Consider the following 20,983-nt stretch of genomic DNA (forward strand, 5'->3'; position numbering starts at 1 on the left):
CCCGAGCAACAGAGTGAGACTGTCTCAAACAGAAAAAGAGAGAGTGAGTAGAGGGCTAATCCTGATCAGCCCGGGAAGAGTTTGGTTCTCTATTGCTTCAACTGCCCTATAGTCTGGCTGCCTACTGGTACTTCTCCAAATACAGGTTGAAGAGGAAGAAGAGAAATACTGTAAGTGCACTTCATACACACAACCTCCCTCACAGAGCAACTGGTTAAGGCACTTTGTTGACGGAACCTTTGTACTTAACATGTACACACACACATATACACACATAGAACCAATGTCCCTAAAATGTGTCTGAAAGGTTGGCATGTTAATTTCTTATTGGTGCCATAACAAATTACCACAAACTTAGTGATTTAATGTAACACAAATTGATTATCACATTGTCCTATGTGTCAGAGGTCTCGGTTGGCTCAGCTGGTTTCTCTGCCCTGTTACCCAGGGCCAAAATCAAGGTCTGAGCAAGGCTGTGTTTCTTTCAGAAGGACCTGGAGCTTAATCTGTTTCCCAGCTCATTCAGGTTTTTGGCCAAGTTCAGTTCTTTGAAGTTGCAGGGCTGAGGTCACAGTTTCCTTGCTGGCTGCCAGCCAAGGCTGGTCTTTTGCTCCTGGAGCTTTTCTTATACTTTTCTTGTAAACTTTCCTTCCTTCTCATACTTTCCTTGTGGACTTTCTCCAGCAACAGGGGGTGGAGTTTCTCGTAGGTTTTGAATCTCTCTGATTGGCTTTTCCTCCTTCCTCTTCCTCTTTTAAGTGTTCATCTGATTAGATTGGGCCCATTCTGAATAATCCTCTCTATTTTAAGAACAACTGATTAGTGACCTTCATTACACATCCAAAGTCCCTTCACAACATTAGGCAGTTTAGAGTTTGATTGGATAACCAGAAGACAAGCTTGCTGGGGACAGCTTCAGAATAATTTTGCTTCTCACAGTCAGATTGTCTGCTAGAAAGCATTGTGGACTTAGAAAGATTTCATTGTTGTCAGTAGGACTGCATGGGTCCCCCTGCTTCTGGAAAGAACACCCAGGCTTTGATGATGAGCTCTGAATGCTAGCTTCCCCTTTCTTTATGCTGGATTTTCTTTTCTTTCTTTTTTTTTTAATTAATATATATTTTTTTAAAAAATGTACATCTTTTACAAAGATGGGGTTTCACCATGATGACCAGTCTGGTTTTGAACTCCTGACCTCAGGTGATCCACCCACCTCGGCCTCCCAAAGTGCTAGCATTAGAGGTGTGAGCCACCACACCCGGCTATGCTGGATTTTCTTAGTAGACATGTATGTTTTCTTTATTGCTGGCTGTTTTCTGTTAGGATCACGCCAATACATTTGGACATGCATAAAATTGTTTTGAGACTCAAAGGGTGTTCTTGCCTGCTGCCCAGAAAAGAAAAAAAATGTACTGAAAACAGCAGGTTTTCCAGCAAAGAAAGAGTTTAATAATCACAGGGCCAGCTAAGCAGAAGGATGGGAGACATTTTTCAAATCCACCTCCCTGAGAGGTTAGAGGTAGAGTTTTTTTGTTTTTTTTTTCTTATACAGAGTCTCACTCTGTTGCCCAGGCTGGAGTGCTGTGGTGTAACCTCAGTTCACGACAACCTCTGCCTCTCAGAGAGTAGAATTTTCAAGGATGATGTGTCAGGCAGGTGTCTAGGAATGGGTGCTGCTAACTGGTTGACGATGAAATCATAGGAGTGTCAAAAAACATTCTTCATGTGCTGAGTCAGTTTCTGGGTGAGAGTTACAGGACAGGTTGAGTTAGTTCCTTGACATGAGTCATGCGGGTTTGGGTTCCCGGTGGAGTTGGTCATCAGAATGCAAAAATCTGAAAAATATCTCAAAGACAAATCTTAGCTATTAATAATAGTGATGTTATCTATAAGAGCAATTGGGTAAATTACACTTCTTGTTACCTCCAGCTATGTGACTCTTGAGCAGTAAGCGATTATAGAAAGGCAAGCAAGCTAGGGAACAATAACTGGGTATGGTTTAACTACTTCAGCATCTCAGCAGAATTCGGGTTCCTCCCATAATCTTTGTGGTCTTACAAAGGCAGTTTTAGTCCCTGAATAAGGAGAATGTTGGTTTCGGGAAGGGACTGTTGTCATCTGTGTCTTAAAGTTAACAAAGGCATGTAAGGTTAGAGGCAACATGGAGTCAGCTATGTCAGATTTCTCTCACTGTCATAATTTTTGCAAAGACAGTTTCAAGGGCAGGGCTGGAGGGCTGGATTGCTGCTCTACTAGAGGATACTTTTTCCCTGTATAAATTTGGTCATCAGTGCCCATCAACATTATTGCTCAAGGGTGAAAGGAGCATGAGGAAGGAGTTGCATCACTCTCCCTCCCACAAATGGGAATCTTAGGCTTTTGATACACCAAAGGAAACAGCAAACACACACACAATGCTACATAGCTAAACACACAAAGCTACAAAAAAAAAAAATCTTCACAACAGCCAAATGAAAACAAGCCTACTATTTACTTTCTTCTCCCAAAAGTGTGACTATGGGAATGCCTACTTATTTTTAACATGTGCCTAACTAAAAAGGGTCTTTTCAGTGGTCCTTTTCCTCAGAAGCAAGGTCTCTTCCAGAGAAATTTTCTATCTCCACTATTAGAAAGAACAGTAACTACTATTATTTTTAAATGAAAATTTAAAAAATAATTATTTTGCTTTACTGGGCAGGCAACTACATATTTGTTAAGTACCCATGTTGTAGCTAGCATTAGTAAAACATAAAAAGCTAAGTGATTTTTATGTTTTACTTTACCTAAACTGCAAATTAAATACATGAGATCCTTTGAAATGTTGTGTTGCCCAAATGTCACATCCTCATTGAGGACTTTCCTAGACCCCTCTCCCCAATGGAATTTTTGTTTGTTTGTTTGTTTCTGAGATAGAGTCTTACTCTGTCGCCCAGGCTTGAGTGCAATTGTGAGATCTCTGCTCACTGCAACGTCTGCTTCCAGGGTTCAAGCAATTCTCCTGCCTCAGACTCCCAAGTAGCTGTGACTACAGGCATGTGCCACCATGTCCGGCTAACTTTTGTATTTTTAATAGAGATGGAGTTTCACCATGTTGGCCAGGCTGTTCTAGAACTCCTGAACTCAGGTGATCCACTCACATTTGCATCCCAAAGTGCTAGAATTATAGGCATGAGCCACTGTGCCGGGCCCGCCTTTGAAATTTTAACAGCCCTCCAACCCAGCACACTCACTCTTTAAAAGTACTTTATATTTCTTTAAATAGCATATATTAGCTTCCTATTTACTATAATAGTTTTGCTATAGTTGTATTGTCTCTTCCCCACTCTATCTTATTTACTGTAGGTTCCCTGAAGGAAGAAGTTTTGTCAATTCTGTTAGTCATTCAGGAAAGTGCCTGGCACACATTAGGAGCTGAATGAATAGCTTTTCAATGAAGTAGTGAATAATCATTGCAATTACCTCTTTGGGCTTGGCTCTATTTTCATCTCTGTTGAACAAATGTGGAAACTGAGACTTAGTAAAATAGAGAAAGCTACCTGGAGCCGACTGGTAGCAAGGGGCAAAACCTAGCCACGTGATAGTAAAATGGTTACGGAGTTTGGAAAGCCCACCACTGGGCAGATTCGCAGCAGTGGTGTAACGCTAACAAATCTGTTGATCAGTGCGCAGGAAGTTGACACACCTGGAGGAGACCCTGGGTTGCAGCAAAAAGAGATTTAACTGGAGGGCCGCTGAGTGAGGAGATGGTAGGAAACCTCAAATTCGTCTCCCAAATTTGGGGCTAGGGTTTTTTAGAGTACTAAAGTGGGCCAAAGTGTGAAGATTGTTGATTGGTCAGAGTGCAGGGTGAACTCATAGGACAGGGAGATGAAGAAACTGCACTCTCGTGCTGATTCTGTAATTCTGTGGGTCTTCCCATTGGTTGACATCAGCTGCTTTTCTGGAATTCAGGATCTGAAAAACATCTCAGGCAATTCTTAAGCAAAAGTCCTATGATTCTCACATCAGAAATCTTGTCTCTAGAAACAATGGGAATGCAAATGGTCAGTATCCAGTGCTACATGACTTTTGATTACCGGAAAGTGGGTCCAAGCTCAGCCTGATGAATGCTTAATAACTATAATTCTGTCCAGAATTCTTGTCAGTCCTATGAGGATGGCTTCAGTAGTCTCACAGTTATGCACATGAACTCTGGGGCCAGTCTTCCCGGGGTTCAGTGTCCACTTCTGACCTTGGGCAAAGTACTGACCTTCTCTACATCATCATTCCCCATCTGTCTGTTGGAGGCGAAAATGACAGTACAACTATACCATACAGTATCTGGGAGGATTAAATGAATTAACACAAAGACAATGCTTAGAAGAGGATAGCCAGTGCTATTTAAAATATTACATTTCTAACATTTATAATCTATATCTAATATAGATTGTATATATTTATTATTGTATATATATTTATTACTTATTATTGTATGTAATTATAGATTATTGTATATATTTGTATATTGTATATATTTGATTTTCTATAATTTGGAACTCATATGTACCTGGTTCCCATCCTCCACCTCTCCCACAGTCTAGGTGTTTTACATTCTCCAAATGTGTCCAAACTTCAGCAACATATTTGTTTATACATATATTTAGCTAATGTGTGTGTGAAATTACCCATTATGTAAATGGCTTTGGTTTAGTAAGCAGAATGTGCGAGGATGTGGTTAATGGGAAATTGTTTTGTGCAACTTGGAAAACAGAAGAATCATAAACGAATCCTCTGGAGCCACAGTCTGATGGAGGGATAACCAATACATTTGCAGGTTTTTGTTTTTAAATAATAACCAGCCACTAATGGCCCAAAGCAGAACATTGATTTATCTGCAGCAAGGTGGGCTCTGTTTCCCTGCTACATTACCAGCTGTCCTCTCCAGCATTAAACTCCCTCGCTTCAATCCAGTATCTGTCAATCCAGTTTTCAAGGAGGAAGCTACAAAACAGTGAGGAGGGCTGGAAACAGTGGCTCACACCTATAAGCCCAGAGCTTTAGGAAGCCAGGGTGGGGGAGATCACTTGAGGTCAAGAGTTCAGGACCAGCCCGGCCAACATGGTAAAATCTCCATCTCTACTAAAAATACAAAAAAAATTAGCTGGGTGTGGTGGTGGGCACCTGTAATCCCAAGTACTCAGGAGGCTGAGGCAGGAGAATTGCTTGAATGTGGGAGGTGGAGGTTGCAGTGAGCCGAGATGAGATTGTGCCACTGCACTCCAGCCTGGGCGACAGAGTAAGACTCCATCTCAAAAAAAAAAAAAAAAAAAAATAGGCCAGGTGCAGTGGCTCAGCCTGTAATCTCAGCACTTTGGGAGGCTGAGGTGGGTGAATCACTTGAGGTCAGGAGTTTGAGACCAGCCTGGCCAACATGGTGAAACCCTATCTCTACTAAAAATACAAAAATTAGCCGGGTGTGGTGGCAGGTGCCTGTAATCCTAGCTAATCAGGAGCCTGAGGCAGGAGAACTGCTTGAATGGGAGGTGGAGGTTGCAGTGAGCTGAGATCACACCATTGCCCTCCAGCCTGAGCAACAAGAACAAAACTCCATCTAAATAAAGAAATAAATATAAACAAACAAAAAACAGTGAAAAGGCATTGTCATTTTCGTGGATGGGTTGCTGGAAGATTTTTCTGAGCTTTATTTAGTAGGAGCCTTTTACTTTTTGCTGAGCTAGAATCTAGCCTGCTAGGCACTGTGCAGTCAGATTCCTTGGCAGACTGGTGAGGCTCTTAAATTCTTTCAAAAAGAAGGCTCGGGAAATTGGCTCTTCCTCAGGTGCCCTCTGTTGCCTTGGGCAGAGCTCCCCTTCCATCTGTGCAAATCTCCCTCTAGACTGAGAGGGCCTGGCCCCTTTATGCTGGATGAGAATAGCATTATTCCCTGTAAGGTGATGATAGTGGAACAAATCCCTGAGGAAACTTAAAAAAAAAAAAAAAAAAAAAGTGCCTAAAAGACAAAACCAAAACCAAAATCTTAACACTGAGCTTTCTGCAACTTTTGTTTTTTTTTTTTTTTTTTGCAAAGCAAACAAACAAACTAACAACAACTAAGCATGGTATGCAGATACCAGTGGATACCTTCAGTTCAGCCTAAGTGAAAAACTCTTTCATTCATTCATTCTTTCACTTATTTACTCAACCCTATTTATTGTGGGCTCACTATGTGCTAGGTATTTTGCTAGACAGCACGGTGGGGGTGAGGGGAAGCAAGGAAAGTACATAGTTAACTAAGACAAAGATAGTTTTGTTTTTTTTTTTTTTGAGACGGAGTTTCGCTCTTGTTACTCAGGCTGGAGTGCAATGGCGTGATCTTGGCTCACCGCAACCTCCGCCTCCTGGGTTCAGGCAATTCTCCTGCCTCAGCCTCCTGAGTAGCTGGGATTACAGGCATGCACCACCATGCCCAGCTATTTTTTTGTATTTTTAGTAGAGACAGAGTTTCACCATGTTGACCAGGATGGTCTCGATCTCTTGACCTCGTGATCCACCCGCCTCGGCCTCCCAAAGTGCTGGGATTACAGGCGTGAGCCACCGTGCCCGGCCATATACTTTCAATATTATTTTCTTTATGAAAGCTGAGATTGAAAAGCAGATGTCCCCAAGGAAGTCTTGTATCTCTATTCAGTGTTAACCCACATTTTGCTAGAAGTTGTGCCAGACATGGAGAGTAATGGAGGTTATCCTCCAATTTTTAAAAAATATATTTTCCCCTCCCTTCTTTCTATCCCCTACTCTTAATGAGGAGAGGGATATACTATGTCTATATTATTAAATAGACATAGTATACATATTTAGGGTCATCTTCTCATAAGGTCATCATATTTCCTCCTCCCTAAGATATCCAGTCTTAATCCTCAGTTCTGTGGATAAGATGTGATATCGCACTAGGAAATTATGTTGCATTTTATGGCAAAAGGAATTTTGCAGCTGTAGTAAAGGTTACGAATCAGTGGACTTTGTGTTAGTTAAAAGAGCAATTATTCTGGACGACCTAAATCTAATCACTTTCAAAGCAGAGATCAGTGGCTACAGAAGCAGCGAGAAAAATAATAAAAAATGATAATTAAAAAAAAGACAAAGTTGAGAGTTTCTCTATATGGCAGCAGAAGAGGAAGTCAGAGGGGGAAGCGTTAATGTTAGTGGGGTTTTTCGTTGCTGAGATGGAGAGGACCATGGGCGAAGGACCTAAGAGTAGGCCCTGCATGCTGAGAGTGGTATACAGCTGTCAGCCAGGGAGAAGATGGGGACCTCAGGCCTACAACCCAAGGTGTTAAGTCCTGCCAGTAAATTCTGCTCAAATGAGCTTTGGAGCAAATTCGCCCCCAGAGTCACTAGAGAAGAACCCAGCACACTTTGATGTCAGCCTCATGAATCCCTAAGTAAAGAACTCGGTTGAGTCTGCTTGGACTCCCAGCCTTCAGGCTGTGAGATTATAAATGGGAGTTGTTTTAAGCTGCTAAATGTTTTGGTCATGTATTATGCAGCAATGAAAAAATGAATAGTCATCCTTGGTTATTCTGCATTTTTATAGATCGTTTGTAGTTAAGATGTCTTAAAACTTAAATGGATCCTGAGAGGCCTATGTGGTTCTTTGCAATTGACAATGGAATTACCTTCTTATATTTGTATAACCCCATTTACAAAGTACGTTTCCATGCAATCTTCTTATTTGATTTTCACAGCTTGTGAGGAATCTTTATTTCCAGTTAAAGACAAAGAAAGTGAGGATGGGTCATACTGTGCCTCGCTGACGCTTCCTGCCAAGTGATAGAAAAGGGATTTGATTTCAGACTCCGGCACTCTCACTTGACCTAGGCCCGCTCATTAGAAAACTGACGGTTCCCTTCCACACAGGTTCTTTTTCTATCTCGTTATCTCTTCATTACTAACATCGTCATTGTTGTCATCAGTGTTGAGGACATCCTGCTTGTTTACTAAATGCTCATGAACTAAATCATGACATTTAGAGCAAACCTTTTAAAAAGCCAAAGCATGTATTGAACACCTATTATGTACCATGAAACTTACCAGTAACAGGGCAAATAAAGGGATGAGTGTCCTCTTTGTTGCATGCCATGACATTGGGTTTTGGAAATCCACCAAGAGGATGCTCTGCCAATGCATGTGGAATATATAAAATATATAAATAAATCTCTTTTTTTTTTTGTAGGTAGCTCACAAAATGAAATAATCCAGCAATCTTTTTGGCCTCTGTAAAACTTTAAAAAAAAATCTGTATAAACTTATTTTTTTTCTGTGAAATAGTTGTTTGGGGAATTATTCATATTTCCAGATTATTCTAGAAAAATTATTAGGGGAATTTAATTTGTGTTGGAGAGATTGGAATCTAGGAGAACATGGGGTAAGATTCCCAGTGTGTATTCTTACTGGTCTGGTAACCTAGTAAATCTCCCTCAGCCCTCCTCCCACCATACCTACTCCTATAAAGTGGTGGGCCTATGAGCAGGACTTGGGAAGGCCACTGAAACCTGTGCTCCCTCTTCCACACAAATCTGCCTTTCATCCCTTTGATTCAGTCCAACTGCCCTAGAAGCAGCCTGTCTGATTGAAACCAAAGGCTAAGGCACTCTCAACATAGAGCAGAACATCCTACTCCCCTGAGCCATGGTTCCTTGCTGCGTTTTTCTTTCTCTCTCTCTAAATTTCACCTTCTGCCCAGGAGTTTTGTAGAATAGAACGAAATAAAGTATAAGACTAAGGTATAATGTGGCTTGAGCCACTGAGTGTCTGGCTTGCCTATCATCATCTATTCAGACAATTTGGGGTTAATGTAGAGGACTTAATCTGTCTTTCAGTGTCTGCTGCAATCTGCCCCTGTAACAACTGTTGTTATGGGAATGGAATCATGTGAGGATGACTTCCCTCAATTGCAAGAACATCCTGTGCACAGATGATGCTCTGAGGAATTATGGAGGGCTTGGAAAGGGCTTGCTTTATGACAAGGGGTGGCTCTGAAAGGCGTGTTTAGGAGGGGTTTATGGGCTGCAATCTGCTGGGGCTTGTATTGAGGCTGAGATTGCAGGGCATGCCCATTCTGCATTTAGACTACAACAGCACGTGGGGTAGGTGAGGGATAATTTCCACCTCCCCTTACCGTACCCCCTGCTCAGCCGTCACTCAGTACATCATTGTTGATAAGCCATTGCCTTGTTGCCTGTAAGTCTGAGGACACCCTTCATGTGTGGCTCCCATGACTGATTTTTTTTTTTTCTAGATAAAAGGGACATGGCACCAATAACCTTCGACCTGTTTGGTTAATGAGAAAAGCAAGGCCTGATCAACCAGAGACTCCTACTTACAGAAATAACCCATGACAAAAACAAACAGAGAGAGAATGGAAAGATTCTGTGTTAGGTATGCATGTGATAAGAAAAAAATAGAAGTCCAAATCCAAAAAAAAAAAACAAAAACAAAAAGAAAAGAAAAAATCCTTTATGCCTATTTCTCTTCTATCAAAAACAAATTTAAAAAAAATCAAAATCCCATCTGTTCTGTGTCAACATTAGAGATTGTACATTGTCTTTCATCAAAGGCAGGTTTGCCATGGCAGTGGGGGTTGTATTTTTGGAACGTGCTTGGAAACCCAGAGCAGCTGAAAGCAGAGCCTGGCACCTTGCAGACTCTCCTGCTGCCTGTGTTTGTGTTCCTCCAGCACTTGATGTTTTAAATTGATTTGTTTGACCAGAGGTCCCTGGAAAAAGACAAGCAGGTAAGGGCAGTTGCCTGGGCCTCTGGAACAAACACGGGTAAAGGCCCAGGGCTTTCAGAAAAACAAGGCAGTTATTATTATTATTTTTTAATTTTTATTTTTGAGACAGAGCCTGGCTCTATAACCCAGGCTACAGCGCAATGGCACAATCTCAGCTCACCGCAACCTCCGCCTCCTAGGTTCAAGCGATCCTCCCTGCCTCAGCCTCCCAAGTAGCTGAGATTACATGCACCTGCCATCACTCCTGGCTAATTTTTGTATTTTTGTAGAGACGGGGTTTCACCATGTTGGGCAGGCCAGTCTTGAACTCCTGATCTTAGCCACCTTGGTCTCCCAAAGTGCTGGGATTCGAGGCTTGAGCCACCACACCCAGCCAGGGCAGTTTTCTTGAATGAATTTGTACTCTGAGTGCACAGGAGCAACCACACTCACCCTGCAGTCTCAAGAGTTCACATTCAAGGGGAGCTGGCTTAATCCATTCAAGAGTTACGTTGGGGTAGAGACCCAGTCCCAGAACCTCCTTTCTGATCTCCTTCATCTGTTCCCCAGGCTCACCCTCAGCTGATCAGCTAATAAGCACAGGTAGACTTGCTCCTAATTGCTTAGCTTCCGGGCCAGAAGAGAAGAAGATAGACAAAGCCATCTACCGTTCTGGCTGCCTTCTCTCTCTGCCCTGACCAGTGCATCCAATGTCAATTCCATGCCACTCTAGTTACTCTGAGGACAAAACATGATGCTGTGTTATGATTAAAAGGAAAAGACTCCCAATCTCATTCATTCACACCCTTCAACAGTTGCTGCTTTCTGAATACGTGTTGTTGCTATTAAGATCATATTGCTGCTCCTGAAAAATAATACCAGCCTCTTCTGGAACTAGAGGTAGTGAGAGAAGTCCTGAAGGAAATGTTTGTTCAGGTGAGTCACTGAATAATTCTGTCAGTTGCATAGATTTAGAATGAACAGGTATCCATGAGGAAAGCGGTGATTGAGAAGGGCAGAACTTTGGCCAAGGTGTCATTCACTGAGATGTCTGGCATGTAAAGCTGATCTCTGAAGAGAAAAATAAAACAATAGTTTGAATTAAAAGCCTAATGACAGAAACAAGTGAGGAAGATGGGCCAGGATGGACCAGGGTGATCCAGCTGATGCCTAGTGACAGAAAAGATCAGAAAGACCCCCGAAAACTAGCTAGCTTATGTAGGTGACCCAGGCTCTAAGTGGAGGGTGAAGAGGAGAGCCGGCTTTGTCAAAGTAGTGGCTGAAACTGTACCCAGGCACCCTGGTTAAGCTTTGAAGCCAAGAGACTACATTTCGTTTGTCATCCGCCATGGAGATTTTTTGTATTCTGATCGATGACTTAGATCAAAAAGGTCATCTCAGTAGCAGTGGAGGTGCATCAAATATCAGGTTAGGCAGGACCAGTCTCATAGTGGCACAGTGTGGCAGTGAGAAGAAATTATAGTTAACAGATCAAACATCAGTTTTTTTCTCTTCTTGTTACTGTTGTTACTTGTTACTTGTTACTTCTTGATATAGCCGGCCTAGAGTTAGAACCTGTACAATGCCATTTTTATAAAGAACTAAACTGTTTCCATTCTCCTCACAATGACTGCTAACCTTGGCTTTTGTAAATTGCTAGATCATTAGCAGGATGCAAATTGAGGTAAAGCTGCATACCTCCTCTTATCTGTAAATGCCAGAATTGCTGGCCTTTGTTTACCAGAGTAAGCACCCCCAGATAATTCCATCCTGGTGCCAAGTAATTAAAAATCTATGGATCCCACCCCTACCCAAACGATGTGTAAACGAATGTTAATCTCAGCATCTGTGAACCCCTTAAATAACAATCAGAATGTCATAGTCCCCTGGCCCTCGAAAAGTCTGGAACCCCCTCACCCTCCTCTCCACCCAGGAGGTGATTTGAATCCACTGGCCCTCGGAATGTCTGAAGCCCCTCACCCTCGTTTTAGCCTGGGAGGTGATTGACAGCTTTCATTCCCATCTCCACCCCCACTCCCAAGGTGGTTTTGTGGGTATAAAAAGGTCTTGTCTCTCTTCTTTCGGGGCCACAGGTTGGAGAGACGTGAGTCCTTCGTACTCGCCGGCAATAAACCCTGTAATTTGGCATACTTTTGTTCTGGTGTTGACTTTCTGTGCTCAGTTCGATATAACACTACTAAGAATCAGAACCCCAGCCCTGGCCCCACTCCCCTTAAATGGAGTGGATATGCTGATACACTTACACAGCCACTGCTGGAAAACGTCTCAAATCTGCATCTTTCTGCTAATAGGCTAGGTGGATATTCTCGTGATTATTTGAAAAAATGAAAGAGCTATAGCCATATTTGGAAGTCACGTTGCAGCAGGCATATTTTATAATTTCACCTCACATACTCTGAGCTTGAGAGTGAAATTTATAGCAGAATTTTTAGAGTTATTTCAGGAATAAAGCTCCATTTTCTTTGCCTTTTTAAAGTAAAAGCTAATCTGTCCTATCCCCAAAATATTTGTATTGGGGAAAGTGTATTCTGAGATATGTCTGACCCCAAAAGGAGTAGGTATGGAAATCTGAGCCACATCTTTCAAAGATGTTTTTGTGGGGATTGGTTCAAAACCCCTATTTACATCTAAAGAATGTGCTGATCATTGCTACATTCCTGGAATTCCCCAAAAGACTTAAGCTGGAGACCCTCCACCAGAGAGCACAGTTCTCCTGGTAGAGCCAAGACCCAGCCGCTGAAAAGAAAATTGCTGAGGGGATTAAAGGGGCCCTCATTAAGCTTGTATTAGTGAAAACAATTTAACTTGAGGCTATATTAAATCAGGGCACCACTGCTAAATGCATTTAAAGAAATGTTCCTTGGTGCCTCTTTATGGCAGTGGTCAGGGTGGGGGTGTGGGTTAAAATGGTGGAGAACTGACTAGCTCTCACTTCAGTTTATGATCAATGAACTCTTGACGTGTTCACATCGGAATTAAGGCTGTGATGGGATTAACGCGTTTTGAGAAACATTTTCTCTGGGCTGTAATGATTGCTTCTTCCGGGGAAGAAGACTGACTCTTTTTAGTTATAATGTTCAATCTAATATTTATCGAATAAAGGAAAGAATAAGCAAATATTGACTATGCAGGCAGGAGGCCTGGGTTTCAATCCAAGATCCAACATATTGATTTTTGTCACTCTGCTGTCATTGCTCTGATAGTGCATCTTATCTTTTTTATCTCCTTGAATTGTAATGATCCAATATGCGTCAGGTTCCCCAAACTAGCCTGTGAGTTCCTTAAGGATAAGTGTTAACAGTTTATTGTTTAGCAAGAGGCCACATTTGCTACAATTTATGGTAAAAACAACGGCTCTGGAAATAGATTGCCTGACATCACATCTTGACTCCTCCATTTCCTAGCTATGTGATCTCAGGTAAGTTGCTTAACCTCTCTGTGTCTCAGAATAAAACTAGACAATGTTACACCAATCTCACAGAGTTGTGCAGAAATTAAACCACCAATACCTTTGACATGTTTGGGACAGTGATACATGCTCAGCAAAATTTGCAACTACTAATTTCCTTATCATCATTGTTGATAATATATATTTGTCAATAAAGGCACCAATACTTTATTAGTCTGTTTCCACACTGCTGATAAAGACATACCTGAGACTTGGTAAATACAAAAGAAAGAGGTTTAATAGACTTACAGTTCCACATGGATGAGGAAGCCTCACAATCATATCAGAAAGCAAGGAGAAGCAAGTCACGTCTTACCTGGATGGCAGCAGGCAAAGCAAGCCAAGTGAATGGGTTTCTCCTTAGAAAACCATCAAAACTCATGAGACGTATTCACTACCATGAGAACAGTGTGGGAGAAACCACCCCCATGATTCAGTTATCTCCCACCAGGTCCCTCCCACAACATGTGGGAATTATGAGAGTACAATTAAAGATGAGATTTGGGTGGGGACGCAGAGCCAGACCATATCAAATACTCTATCTCCCTGACCCTGCTGTTTTCTTTTGTTTTGAGATGGAGTCTCACTCCAGCCCAGGCTGGAGTGCAGTGGCATGATCTCGGTTCACTGCGACCTCCACCTCCCAGGTTGAAGCAATTCTCTGCCTTGGCCTCTTGAGTAGCTGGGATTACAGATACCTGCCACCATGCCCAGCTAATTTTTGTAGTTTTAGTAGAGACAGGGTTTCACCATCTTGGCCAGGCTGGTCTTGAACTCCTGACCTTGTGATCCACCCACCTTAGCCTCCCAAAGTGCTGGGATTACAGGAATGAGCCACTGAGCCCAGTGACCTGTTTTCTTATGTATAATGTAGGGGCTATTATAAAATAATAACAATAATAACCTGAAGTAGTGTTGTGAGGCTCAAATGAGACAATGGCTGAAAGTCAAAATGTCTTTTTTGAAAACCACAAGGCACTTTGAAACTCTGTTATTGTTATTTCTAATATTGACTATAGCACAGAAAGAAATGATTTTCTCGTACGTCCACAGTGTGAATGAGGCCATGCTAGGCTGAAATATTCTTGATGCTTCCAAGTGCCCAAAGTACTGCTTAGCTGGGATGCAAACTGTCTAAGCCTCTGTGATTACTGTGCTTTTTTCAGTATTTACATTAAGGTACAACCACAGGTCTTTCAGCAAGTGCTATGTTTGAATCAAAGCTGCCCGGGCTTTACTGTCCTCATCTCCACTGTCCTTGCTGAAAGGTCTGACACCTCTCAGAGCTGACCCTTGCTTTTGAGATGCTAGATATCAACAGTCAACTCTTCACCTGCAGACTGGATGCTTGATGCATAGATTTTATTAGGTGCTATTGAGAACTCAGAAGGGTCACAGAAAAGCATGGAGCAGGAGTTGAAACACATGGGATAGGGCATCACACTTACCACTAATAAATCATGGTGCCCTGGATAAGCTCCATCCTGTGTGGTTTTTTGGGATTCACTTTCCATATTTATAAAATAAAAGCAGTTAGATTATTTCCAAGATCTCTGCAGAGTAACTGCCTTAGGAATCATGAGTCCTATTCTACTGGTACCTCTGCCATTGACTTGCACTGTGATCTTGGGCCAGTCACAGCCTCCCTTTGGATCTTTGTGTCCTCATGTGTACAAGGCTTATCCTCAAACAGCTAATTTTTGTGCTCCTACTATGTCAGTCACTACTCCAGTTAGTAACAGTGGTTGCATATACACTCAGACAGACACACACACTAGTAAGTGTCAGCAGTGGTTATTCTGTGAAAAGACCTATGGCTTGGCGCTTTGCATGCTTTTTTTTTTTTTTTTTTAAAACAGGGTCTCACTCTGTCACCCAGGCTGGAGTGCAGTGGTGCGATCTCGGCTCACTGCAACCTCTAATTCCTGGGATCATGTGCTTCTCATGGCTCAGCCTCCCAAGTAGCTGGGACTACAGGTACGGGCCACCATGCCCAGCTAATTTTTGTATTTTTAGTAGATACAGGGTTTTGTCATGTCGGCAAAGATGGTCTTGAACTCCTGGCCTTAAGCAACTACCTTGGCCTCCCAAACTCCTAGAATTACAGGCAGGTGCCACTGTGCCCAACCATTTGGCATGTATTTTTAAATGTAATCTTTTGTAACAACTTTATGAAAAATGTATTTTTGTCTTTATTTTATAAAATGAGAGAAGTGAGGCTAAGAAAGTGTAATTGAATATAGCACACCACCAGAAAGTAGTATAGCTAGAGTTTGAATCTAGCTAATCTAACTCCACCTAACCATTATGTTATGTCACTTAAGAATTTTCCTTGTCTGCATCGTATCAATACTAGCATAACTTCACTTATTTATTTATTTATTTTTGTTAAGGTTACTCAGTTACTGGGCATGTGGGAAATGCTGATTTGTGAGGTGCCTAGATTTTAACCTGAGATGTAACACATGAGTTAGCTGGATCCATAGCGAATTAGAAGACTATCCTTGTTCAGTGGAGTTGCTGTCACTGAATCCAGCAGCAGCCTGAAGGGTCCTGTCCTTTTCTCTGTTAATATTTTAAGCTACAGAATGAAGGAGGGCATGAACTGGGCAAATTCATTGTGACATGATTCTGGAAAGGCTGGCAAATAGATCAAGTGACAGAATCAAAATGGAAAAAGGTGTGACCTGCTAAGCACTTTATATGCATTATCGCATTTTAAAACCCGCAACTCTGAGTAGGGCTATGATTATCTCCGTTTAATGCATGAAGAGACCGAAGCTTAGGGAGTTGACAATTCAAAGATGACACAGCCTGTGTGTTGCCTTTTATTCCTCCAAAATAAACTTTAAAAATATTTTTGGAATAATTTTATATTTATAGAAACTTGTAAAGTGAGCACACAGAATCTGGTATAGTCCTCACCCAATTCACTCTATTGAGGACATTGTACATCAGGGTGGTAGGTTTGTCAAACGAAGAAATCAACGTCGGTTCATTATTATTGACTGAGCCTCAGCTTTGATCTATATTTTACCATTTTTCCATTCATGTCCTTATATTCGTTTTTCAGAGATGTCACTACAAAATACCACAGGCTGGGTAGCTTGCCACGACAGGAACTTACTCTGTTGTTTAAATCTCTTGAATCTGGGAGGCAGACGCTGTAGTGAACCAAGATTGTACCACTGCACTCAAGCCTGTGTGACAGAGTGAGATCATCAAAAAAAACAAAAACAAAAACAAAACAAAACAAAACAAAAAAACAAATGAAAAAAATGGAAGCAAAGAGCCAAGCAGGTCTTTGCACACACTAAGCACTGACACTTACTAGTGTGTGTGTGTCTGAGCGTGTATGTGACCACTATTGTTAACTGGGGCAGTAGCTGACATAGTAGGAGTACAAAAATTGACTGAGGCTAGGTGTTCAAAATCAAGGTGCCCAGAAGGCCGTGCTCCCTCTGAGGGCACCAGGAAGGCATTTTGCATTTCCTCTTCTAGCTTCTGATGGTTGCTGGCAGTTCTTGCTGTTTCTTGACTTGTAGATGATCGCTCCAATCACTGTCTCCCTCTCCACTTGCTGTTTTTCCCTATGTCTGTGTCTCTGTATCCAAATTTTCCTTCTTTCATATTGCTTCCATGGCCCACCCTAACCCAGTGTGACCTCATTTTAACTTGACTACATCTGCACAGGCCCGATTTCCAAATAAGGTCACAGTCACAGGTTCTTGGTGGAAATACTTTTTTTGGGGGGACGCTACTTACCACAATACAGTCCTCTCTGTGTTTTACCAGGCAATCCAGAATACCACATTCCATTTTGTAGCAATGTCTTCTCGTTCTCCTCTGTTCTTATTACAGTTTCTTAGTCCTTCCTTGCTCTTATGACTTTTACAGTCTTTTTGTTTTGTTTTGAGACAGAGTTTCACTCTTGTTACCCAGGCTGGAATGCAATGGAGCGATCTCGGCTCACTGCAACCTCCGCCTCCTGGGTTCAGGCAATTCTCCTGCCTCAGCCTCCTGAGTAGCTGGGATTACAGGCACGCGCCACCGTGCCCAGCTAATTTTTTGTATTTTTAGTAGAGATGGGGTTTCACCATGTTGACCAGGATGGTCTCGATCTCTTGACCTCGTGATCCACCCGCCTCGGCCTCCCAAAATGTTGGGATTACAGGCTTGAGCCACCGCGCCCGGCCGGACTTTGAGAGTCTTAAAGTGTCCTGGTCTGGTATCCTGAGGATGTTTGGGTTTGTCTAACATGTCTGCTCTCAGGTCTTAGTTACAAAGCGATAGAGATGAGGCATTCCTGAGAAGTAACTGTTGGCTTGTTCATCATTTGCTTTTTCACTTATGGGCTTGCTTATCACTAAACACATAGGTGGAGGCTCAATACATAACTGATAAATTGATTGATGTAGAGCTTGTTGTCTGCCTGACCCATCCCAGCTCCCTTTCCCCAAACATGGAGCTGTGGTCTGCCCTCTTGCATGTATAAGACAAAGCTGTTCACATTGTTAGTTTCAATAATGGATTAAATGCTGCTGTGAACACAGAGTTGGGCCTTACCCCTGCCTGGTGGGCTTGGCAGGGGCAGGAAAGCGGAGATCACCTGCAGGAGTTTAGCTGCATACAAAGTCTCCTCAGTTTGTCCAAGCCCAGGTGAATTGACAGGAGGAAAAACTAGAACTTGCTCCTCTTTTATGATAAGTGGATTATGTGGATTCAAATTCTTCATTGAATATTGATGATAACCAAATAAAGAAAGCTCTCTTATTAAGCATACCTAGACCTTCAATTCAATTTAGGAGTGCAGGTGAGTATATATAAATAAGTGGATTGAAATTCTAGAATTCCAGCCTAGTCATGTATTTGCCTGTTTATTTATATATGTACTCATATATTAATGTATTCACTCTGGGATTGGGCAGACCGGTGCACTATGTGGTAAGTAGAAAGACTCCATCATTTAGAATTAGCAAGGTGTCTTATAATTCCTAGATCTCTTAAGATGTCAGTTACCCCTAAAGCTAAGTCTCAATTTCCCCAGCTTTTACCTCGGTATGTTATGTCCACCTGTGGTGCTGTTTTGCCTACTCAGCTCTTACTCCCCTGGCCTTGATATCTCTTTAGGGTACTGCCTGCTCCTACTAGATTCAGCCTTTTTTCCGAGTGTCCTAGGTTCCACAAGCTAGAGTGGACACATGTCTCAAGATAGCCTTGTTGAATTTTCTGTCTTTGGAATGTGACTCTGAAGGGATGTGCTGTAATGGCAGAAGTAACACACAGATTCATTCTGGAAGACGCATTCTGAAGTTCTTCATCGGTTCCTGCTATCCAGACCTCTTGGAACAACTTCTGTTTATTTTTTCACAAGACGTGCTCTGCATCTTTTCCTTGTATTCTGTGAGTCTCCTCATATTCTTCCCAGAATTTAAAAAAAAAAAATCTCTTTATGGAAGCCAGAGTTGGTTTTGATTGCTGTGGCTAAGAGCACTGATGCACATTTTGCTTCTTCCTCAAATCCCTGACACACTTCAAGAGCTAGAGATAATTCCTTCCTCTTAATTCCCACAGGTATTAGGTTGGTGCAAAAGTAATGGCGGTTTTTGCATTGTTGAAATTGGCCGTTTGACACTAGAGTACATTCTTAAATCAATGTGGTTATGTTATACATCATTTTAATGTGCATTTCTCGCTTTATGTTTTTTGTGAACATCTTCGTGCTGTTTATGTTTATTTTAGGCTATGGACAAAAAGCAAATTCGAGCAATTGTCTTATTTGAGTTCAAAATGGGTTGTAAAGCAGCAGAGACAACTTGCAACCTCACCAATGCCTTTGGCCCAGGAACTGCTAATGAACGTACAGCACGGTTATGGTTCAAGAGGTTTTGCAAAGGAGAGGAGAGCCGTGAAGATGAGGAGCATAGTGATCAGTCATCAGAGGTAGACAGCGACCAAGTGAGAGCAATTGTTAAAGCTGATCCTCTTACAGCTACAAGAGAAGTTGCCAAAGAATTCAGCATCAACCATTATACGGTTATTTGCACTTGAAGCAAATTGGAAAGGCAAAAAAGCTCCATAAGTGGGTGCCTCATGAGCTGAGTGAAAAAAAAAAAATTGTTGTTTTGAAGTGTCATCTTTTCTTATCCTATGCCACAACAATGAACCATTTCTTGGCCAGATCGTAATGAAAAGTGGATTTTACAGTCAACCAGCAACAATCTTCTCAGTGGTTGGACCAAGAAGCTCCAAAGCACTTCCCAAAGCCAAACTTGCACCAAATAAAAGGTCATGGTTGGCCTGGTGGTGTGGTGGCTCACATGTGTTGTAATCCCAGCAATTTGGAAGGCCTAGGTGGGTAGATCACCTGAGGTCAAGAGTTTGAGACCAACCTGGCCAACATGATGAAACCCCCTCTCTACCAAAAATATACGAAAGGTTAGCCAGACATGTTGGCGGGCGCCTGTAATCCCAGCTACTCGGGAGACTGAGGCAGGAGAATCGCTTGAACTTGGAAGGCGGAGGTTTTAGTGAGCTGAGATCATGTCATTGCATTCCAGCCTGGGCAACAAGAGTGAAACTCTGTCTCACGAAACAAAACTACAGAAGGTTGTGGTCACTGTTTGGTGATCTGCTGCCGGTCTGATCCACGATAGCTTTCCAAATCCCACCGAAACCATTACATCTGAGAAGTATGCTCAGCAAACTGATGAGATACGTCGAAAACTGCAAAACCTGTAGCTGTCATTGGTCAACAGAAACAGCCCAATTCTCCACGACAGGACCCGACTGCACATCATACTCCCAATTCTTCAAAAGTTGAACAAATTAGGCCGGGTGCTGTGACTCATGCCCCTAATCCTAGCACTTTGGGAGACCAAGGTATGCAGATCACTTAAAGTCAGTAGTTCAAGACCAGCCTGGTCAACATGGTGAAAATATAAAAATTAGACAGGTATGGTAGTGTGCGCCTGTATTCCCAGCTGCTCAGGAGGCTGAGGCGACAGAATCTCTTGAACCCAGAAGTCGGAGGTTGCGGTTAGCTGAGATCGTGCCACTGTACTCCAGCCTGGGAGACAGAGACTCTGTCTTAAAAAAAAAAAAAAAATTGAACAAATTGGATTACAACATTTTGCCTCATCTGCCCTATTCACCTGACCTCTCGCCAACTGACTACCATGTCTTCAACCATCTCAACAACTTTTTGCAGGGAAGATGCTTCCACAACCAACAGGATGCAGAAAATGCTTTCCAAGAGTTCATCAAATCCTGAAGCATGGATTTTTATGCTACAGGAATAAACAAACTTATTTCTCATTGGCAAAACTGTGTTAATTGTAATTGTAATGGTTCCTATTTTGATTAGTAAAGATGTGCTGCAATTACCTTTGCACCAACCTCAGGTTGCAGTTTATTTATTTGTTTATAAATTAATACCCTGGGAAGGCATTTATTTATACTTTCCTGAGAACTTTCCTCTTACATTCTGTTGTTTTTATACCCAATGTTGTTTGGCCACTAAACAGTGTGGTTGTTATAGACTGAACTGTGTCCCCCACCCAAATTCTGTTGGAGTCCTAATCCCCAGTACCTCAGAACATGGCTGAGTGTCTTTGCGGACAGACTCTTTAAAGAGGTCATTAAGGGACAGGCATGGCAGCTCATACTAGGAATCCCAGCACTTAGGGAAGCTGAGGTAGAGGATTGAGTAACCCCAGGAGTTCAAGACCAGCCTGGGCAACAAAGTGAGACTGAGTCTACAC

At 42.2% G+C, this 20,983-nt stretch overlaps 1 pseudogene; it reads left to right on the forward strand.

The window, feature by feature from the left end:
• Positions 1–20,586, forward strand: part of LOC128929860 (histone-lysine N-methyltransferase SETMAR-like) — an 85,746-nt pseudogene extending 65,160 nt beyond the window's left edge.
• Positions 20,587–20,983: the final 397 nt, after the last annotated feature.

This window comes from Callithrix jacchus, chromosome 16 (assembly GCF_049354715.1).
Source record: "Callithrix jacchus isolate 240 chromosome 16, calJac240_pri, whole genome shotgun sequence".
Classification (NCBI taxonomy): Eukaryota; Metazoa; Chordata; class Mammalia; order Primates; family Cebidae; genus Callithrix; species Callithrix jacchus.